This window comes from Ostrea edulis, chromosome 8, assembly GCF_947568905.1.
Source record: "Ostrea edulis chromosome 8, xbOstEdul1.1, whole genome shotgun sequence".
NCBI classification, from domain to species: Eukaryota; Metazoa; Mollusca; class Bivalvia; order Ostreida; family Ostreidae; genus Ostrea; species Ostrea edulis.
In genome coordinates, this window is record NC_079171.1 from 14,040,625 (window position 1) to 14,048,890 (window position 8,266).

Below are 8,266 nucleotides of genomic sequence, written 5' to 3' on the forward strand. Positions count from 1 at the left end.
TTTTTTTTTTTACATTTTGGGAATGTAATTGACTTGGTTGTGGATAAGATGTTTTCCTCTTAATGTAAATAGATGTCATTTAACTTCAGTACAAGATATAAAGTATCCATTGAGACAAATGATAATTTGTGTATTTTTACTTTACTTATTTTTTATTCAATGTTTACCTTGAACACTGCATGCCTGTATATAGTTCATATCTATAATCTGTTAATGTCTGTTGATGTTTTTCATGATAGTTTGACCATTGAAAAATCCTTCAAAAAATTCTGAAGAAACTAAATCAAAATTAAGATAATTAAGATTTATATAAACATATATAATGTTTGTTGTTTGGTAGTGTACAGAACATTGCATTATGACATTATTTGCACCCTTTGTGGTTAAATTTGATAACTTTTTCATGAATAATGAAGGATCAAAGGAATTAAGTTTTATTGAACACTTAGTCGATACATAGAAAAATCTGTTATTGTTGTTAAAAAGAGATTTGATATTCTTCAAATAATTTAAATGATTCACTGTTTTTTGATTGCAGTAAACCAGTTTTATTCTAGTTTGTAGTAAACCAACATTAATGTACAGTGCTTAAGTTTGAAATTTCATTTTGATTTTAAAGAGTACTAAAATGAATTTTTTTAATTGTGTGTCAAGTAAAGTCATAATTTAGATGCATTTCTTATGTGTAAAGAACATCATTATTTTGATCAAATATAAAGTTGTTTGTATATATAGGGGCAAAACAGAAGTATGTCATAAATATTCTTTCATATAAGAATTTAAACATGCATCATTGAAAAATATACGGGTAGTACATGCATTTTGTATTTGTGCTATTGTTCTGTTTATTTGATGCCTCTTAATAAAGTTTTTTATAGAATGAAATTACTTGTTGTAACTAGACCCACACATGGTTTTTTCTTTTAATATATATTCCCATGAAAATTGAAGAGATAAGTTTAACATTGGTATTTTTGTCCAATAGAATGAGTTGCATATAAATGATGAAAAAAATATTCTGTTGGTCTAATGGTTGAATTTCCCTCTGGCTTATCTATTGCGGAAATCTTAAGAAAATATGTCTAATAAAAGGGATATTCTTGCTAGATTTTGCAATGTTATTCTCCGATAATAGAAGAGAAAGCTACTATTTAAGACTCTTTAATGCTGTGGATTGAGTTTTAAATAGAAGGTCAGCAAATCATTTTGTAATTGAGAAAGTCAAAACCTAAATACAAGGAGAACTAAACATGTTCAAAACCTAAGTACAAAAGAGGTAAACGTGTTCAAAACCTAAACACAATAACGGTAAACATGTTCAAAACCTAAACATAATAAGGGTTAAACATGTTCTACACCTAAACATAAAAAGAATTAAACATGTTCAAAACCTAAACACAATTAGTTAGACATGTTCCAAACCTAAACACAAAGAGATTTAAACATGTTCAAAACCTAAACACATTGGGTTGAACATGTTCAAACCCTAAAAGTAAAAAGTGTGAAACATGTTTAAAACCTAAAACACAAAAAGTGTTAAACATGTTTAGATTTAGAACGCGTTCAAAACTGTACACAAGAAATGTGTTTAACTTTGTGTTTAGGATCTAAACACCATTTTTAGAGTGTATAAATAAAGAGATTGACAAACCTACATATATTGAAATATCAAAAATTGATATACTGATTACTACACGTAGGACTCGATTGACGCGAATACAGAGAAAGTACTAGAAATTCCATTACCTAAATATTTCATTTGGGAACAATCTCTATATCAGTGTTTGAGGTACCCTTGTGTCCTCTCTATAGCGGCGATCTGACTGAATGGTGCTGTTATAGCGGCGATCTGACTGAATGTTGCTGTTATAGCGGCGATCTGACTAAATGGTGCTGTTATAGCGGCGATCTGACTGAATGTTGCTGTTATAGCGGCGATCTGACTAAATGTTGCTGTTATAGCGGCGATCTGACTGAATGTTGCTGTTATAGCGGCGATCTGACTGAATGGTGCTGTTATAGCGGCGATCTGACTGAATGTTGCTGTTATAGCGGCGATCTGACTGAATGGTGCTGTTATAGCGGCGATCTGACTGAATGTTGCTGTTATAGCGGCGATCTGACTGAATATTGCTGTTATAGCGGCGATCTGACTGAATGGTGCTGTTATAGCGGCGATCTGACTGAATGTTGCTGTTATAGCGGCGATCTGACTGAATGTTGCTGTTATAGCGGCGATCTGACTGAATGGTGCTGTTATAGCGGCGATCTGACTGAATGGTGCTGTTATAGCGGTGATCTGACTGAATGGTGCTGTTATAGCGGCGATCTGACTGAATGTTGCTGTTATAGCGGCGATCTGACTGAATGGTGCTGTTATAGCGGCGATCTGACTGAATGGTGCTGTTATAGCGGTGATCTGACTGAATGGTGCTGTTATAGCGGCGATCTGACTGAATGGTGCTGTTATAGCGGCGATCTGACTGAATATTGCTGTTATAGCGGCGATCTGACTGAATGGTGCTGTTATAGCGGCGATCTGACTGAATGGTGCTGTTATAGCGGCGATCTGACTGAATGTTGCTGTTATAGCGGCGATCTGACTGAATGGTGCTGTTATAGCGGCGATCTGACTGAATGTTGCTGTTATAGCGGCGATCTGACTGAATGATGCTGTTGAGAATTTAAATCCATACGTGCATTGATTATAACTGTAACGCATTCATGAAGAAATGGTTATTATTACAATTTATATTATTACAATTTATAGAGATACCAAAGGCAATGATATCGGAAACATGCCAAGATACAGAGCAAAAATCAAATCCGATTACTTTTAATTAAAGCAAGGTTCAACGATATAGGTTTACGCTTGAGCGGTTAAAGATATATGAATAGAAAGTCCCAACTAGGGAATTCTGCTATGGCGATAAAAATAATTTAAAAATTGTCGGGAATAAAATAAGTGATATGTTACAATAGACATTTGGTTGTTTGTATATTGTTTAACGTCTCACTCGAAAATCTTCCACCCACATAGAGACGTCAGCATTGCCAGTGAAGGGGTGTAAATTTTAGGCCTATGATCGGTGCTTACGGGAGGGATCTTTATCGTGTCATCATAGGCGTAGCTTGGGTTCGAATATTTCCGAGGCAGGGGGTCTGGGGGGCTGTGCCCCCCAGAAGCTATCGACATTTTAACAACGCAAAAGGTGGGTTTTTTTTTTTACCGAGGCAGCTGCCTCGGTTGCCTCAATGGAAGCTACGCCACTGGTCATAGCTACTGTGAATTTTGTGGTCTCATCCGAAGGTCCGCACAATATAATTGCCTCTTAAGACAAGCTATGGGTACTCAGCACCTATTCTAACCTGGATACCCACGGGCTCAAAAGACATTTCGAAGTTAAAGGCTTTAATGAATGGACACGTTACGACTGGTCGGTCTGGTCTTATCGTCAGAAACCCGCGGTCGGTCGCACTACTTTTATCTCCGTGGGACACAACGCCGATATTTTCGCATGACTCATTAAAATGCAAGACCTTACGTGACCTATCGTGGACCAATGGGAATCGCCGTACGTATTCCGGGACTCTTAAGTGTCAGCAGTAATGGTGGCGGCAATGAAAGCGTGTATTTTTCACTATGAAAGATCGGGGTTACAGGACTCTGTCGTAAAAAAAAAATCACTTGAACAGTACAGCTATGCTTTAGAGTACCTAAACTTTCACTCAACAGACGCATAAATGAAATCGGTTGAGCATCACCGAAAAGACATTATTTTTCGAGAGGCGCATCTGGTGCATCAAAAGTGGTACCGTATAAGTTTTACATGGAATATGCAAACTCAACGAGTGAATGGTCACGAAAATGGACCAGATGAAGGAGGAACGAAATAAGTTGTTTGGTATGTTTATATTTAGAATGAAATTTATTTCAAAACAAACTGACAAAGAAGTTTTAAAGCATCTAGCTGAAAGCTTTGCAACTTGTCCAACTTAAACTTAGTTAAAATATTCGCTTCGAAAGCCCTGTTTTTCTATGCTCCCAAACACTGGAAATATGGGGCTTTTCATTGGTTGAATATCGAAATAAGGAATGGTAATTTGACCAATCGCATTGATAGCCTAGAGACACCTTCCAGCGAAAATATCGGCGTTTTGTCCCAGGGGAGGTAAACGAAGTGCGACAGACCGTAGGTTTTTGACGATGGACTGGTCTCATTCTCTCACCAGAGGGCGTAGTGCGAGGAGCGCATGGAAATCTGGGTAGAGAATGGGACTGGTCTATGATATTTCATGCTTTTCATAGAACTTTGATCAACCAGTTGGCAAATTAAATGATTTTTCATTACAGATGACAGCGATATCCGAGGTCGTGGATCTGAAACTATTGTATGATTTACGCAAAACAAACATGATAACTGTATGTTATGCTACTATACAATATTTCAAATTTCAATTTTGAAAACACATTTAAGAAATGAACATCTCTTTTGAGCTGTTTATGGTTAGTGTGAACGGATTTGGATTTGAGGCTAGCGATTCACAGATAATTTGCCTCAAATCCAAATCCGTTCATATTGACCATGAACAGCTCAAAAGTGATGTTCATTTTTTATATTTATATTCATTTACTAAAACACCATTTGTTTCCATTGCTTCTATTTTGTTACATAAAACTAACTCCTAGCCTCTGTCACAGTAGTTATTGTGACGTACGTCAACACATAGACATGACGTCACATTTCGTCTCACCCTGCATTTTATCAACATTGCAAGGTGCACTGTATTTTGGAGGTAGGAGACCGCAAGATTGGGATGATAATCCACATAAGTTTACAATCTTAATCCAAAGGTGTGACTTGCGAGATCTTTGTAACAGATGTTCTATTTTTTTCAAATCATTACGCTCTCTCAGTCGCATGCTTTAAGCTAGTTCATAATCCGTTCATAGTCAATGTGAACGGATTGTGTCGCGCGTTGAAATTGGTTGGTTCATAGAGGAAAATACGATTTGCAATATAAATATAAGAGTATGAACTGCAACGCGTCACATTGGCATACTCCATGAGGCTCGTTAGAGCTTCATGAAAAGTATGTTGGCGTAAAACCCTCATGTATTTTTAAAAATGAAATTTATTTTATATCTTATATTTACATTCTACTTTCATTCCTGTGGGAACTCCCAGCCCTTAAAGTAGATGTACTATATTTATCAAAATTAATACGCATTGTTCACAGCTACAGCACATTCATGAGAAAATGGCTATCATTACAATTTGTAAAGATATCAAAGGCACAAACATTGAAAATGTAAATATTGAAATATCAAAATGATTTCTTTATATTGTTAAACTGCAAACATTGCAGGGAATTTTTTTTCTGTAATGCTTGTGTTCTTCATATTCCGTTTAATTATCTATAATTCTATGTATTTTCAAATATGAATACTTTCAAAGTTCCAAGTACGTAAAATATAGATTTTAATGAACTATAATAACTAAAAATAACATGACTTTAAAAATTAAATATAATACATTGCAATGTACACCCAAATACCCTTTGTTAAAGATGGTATTGATTATTGATCAGTTATTAATGAAATTAATGTTACCTACATGTAAACAGCTGTTGACTAGTCGTTTGTGAACGTCATCTCACTACCAGAGCTGGGTCCTTTCATACCAAAAAATACATTGAAGGTTGTGAAATAAAACATTCAAGTTTTATCACAATTCATGCATATCCACATACAGCGTTCGCTCCTTGAATTTTTCTGTGTTGAACTTAAAATTTAAACCTCCGGGTTAAATGCAATGTGGAGCGAATATCAACCACAGTGTATTATACATTCACTATAGTCATATCAGATAAATCCACGATTAAAAAAAAATAAAATATAGATAAATGCCCTGTATATTGGAGGGAGGCTTTCCGACACACGCTTGATTCAACTTGCTGTAATTTTTACATATGAATTATCGCTGTTTTCCGTCTTCATACTCTAGGGATTTTAATTGATGCATAAAGGAAATATACTTGTAGATCAATAGAAGTTCAAGCTCTAAAGGGTTATTTTTTCTCTGTGTCGTGGCCTGGATATTGTGTTGGTGTCATGCATGACCAATTCATTTTTGGTCGATATAACAGACGAAAAATCCTTCGGTAAATGACCTTTTTATTTAGTTGTTCGATACCGTAAATTAGTCTTGTGAAGCCCCATTATGATACAGTCAACCCGAATTACTTGTTATACAAAATGTACTTTTCCGATGGATAGGTTGTTCCTTAGTGTGAATTTTTCTTTTTCTTTTAATTTTCACTTAAAAACAATCACTCAATTTATCTTGCAATAGCTTGTATATTTCATATCTTAAATTTTAATTCCCACATCACGAAAATTTACGACGAGAACCAAAGAAATGATTGATATTGTGGAAAGTAGTACGCTTTCATCGAGTGTTATTTTCAAAGGATGGGGTGATTAGTGACAATAATTGATAATAATTACATTTAATTTGATTAATTAGTGATTGCGTTGAGAAGTCACTGTATAATCGAGTACATTATGAATAAGATACAGGATATGCAGTTCCAAAACTACGAATAACATTTTTTTTTACAGAGCTGAGTTATGTCTAAGCTACATATATTCTACTTCTATCGGTACTTACAGTGTGAGATAACAGTGTAACCAATGTACAATCTATATATGTCGGAGCACGAATACATTTAATCTTGTGTTTTACATTTAAAATAATTATTTTCTATTCTTTGTAGATTTCGCCAAATGTTGGATAAGTAATTAAAATAGTTTTAAGAAGGTAAAAATATTTGAAATATAAGACTAAAGTATTTAAGTTGAATCCATTCATACAATGACACATTATTATCAGTAAAACAAATTACAAGTTATAAATGCATATTATATCGATGTAGGTAACAGATAAAACGGGGAAAATGAAGAATGAGTGTAAACCTAAATCTCATCATATATATAAAATCACAGAACATGAAAGAACAAGTCCGCCCACCCCCGGCTCTAGGTTTCACGGGTTTTTTGGTATTTACCATTGAAGAATTTTTTTTCTTTTAATCGTGGAGAGAACAGTTTGACTAGTTAATAAATACACTCTCAATTTTTTCGTGTAGTGACTTTTCTGTAATAACCAAGGTAGAATCCTGCACCGAGTATCGTCTAAATGCAAACTAAATTAAGCAGTTAAAGTTCTCCATATCTTGATCACTCAATTATTGTTTTCGCAAACTGATCACCTCGCGTTCACTCGTTCACGGTGTTTTAATTAGTAAAAACCAAAGGAGCCAGACTTGGCAGTCCGTTGTCTTCAACTTTTTCACCTTGGAAGTAATATGCATGAATAAGTCGAGAGATATATAATCTTAGCTAATAGGTTCAAAGGTCACAATCAATGATGATATGCAATAAGGTATAGCAAAGTTCCAAGAGGCTGTTCATTACATCAAATGATACATGTATGTAGGTATACGTTAATGTAAGCTATGGGAACATAGCCAAGAGAAGAATAGCTGTTGATTATATCTAATGATATGATTTAAGCTATGAGAAGTACATATAGCATAGCCAAAACTTAAGGACTAGACTACTTGCAAAGCAATCCCCGATTTGCAAATGTACATGTACGATCGATAACTAATTGTATATACATGTATGAAATAATTCTGTACATAACTTGTAATATAACGATAACATTAAGATGAGATACGTCCCAATGATTTTATCCATTAACCTGTTCATTGGTTTTATTTACCTGATGCACTGAATTTTCACACACTCTCGCTTAAAGGACTCGTATCAAGTTCGCAGGTGAAAATACACAACTACTTTGTCCAATTAACAAACGAGAGATCAGGAGTCAATAACTGAACCAGTACTTCATAAGTTTAAATACCGCGGCGTAATATTCTCCAATGTGGATCATTTTATATAGCAAAATATAACTAAAAAACCCACTACATTTAGCTGCGCATGCTCAGAAAGTCCTGTTTGGAGTAATAAGAAAAAATAGGCAATCCCTTTAGCCTTTAGCCGATAGAATCTCAGCTTCATTTGTTCAATGGAGTTGAAACACCCATATTTCTATATAGTTTTGAGATGTGTGTTTTTGAAAATTCTGAAATTATTGAACTTATTTATTTCTCGAAAAGATGACCGAAGAAAACGAGTCGACTGTGTATCAATAAGCACTCGTTCGCGGAGTAGTACCCGACTTGAACTTCTCCGTGT

General features: G+C 34.8%; 1 long non-coding RNA gene across 1 annotated transcript; it reads right to left on the bottom strand.

Annotated features, from left to right (window-relative positions):
* Nucleotides 1–2,372: 2,372 nt before the first annotated feature.
* On the bottom strand, nt 2,373–7,928 carry LOC125661486 (uncharacterized). Its single transcript, XR_008797921.1, has 3 exons — nt 7,791–7,928; nt 5,619–5,676; nt 2,373–2,433 (listed from the first exon to the last, which is right to left on the bottom strand). It is a non-coding gene; the product is annotated as an uncharacterized LOC125661486 (long non-coding RNA).
* Nucleotides 7,929–8,266: the final 338 nt, after the last annotated feature.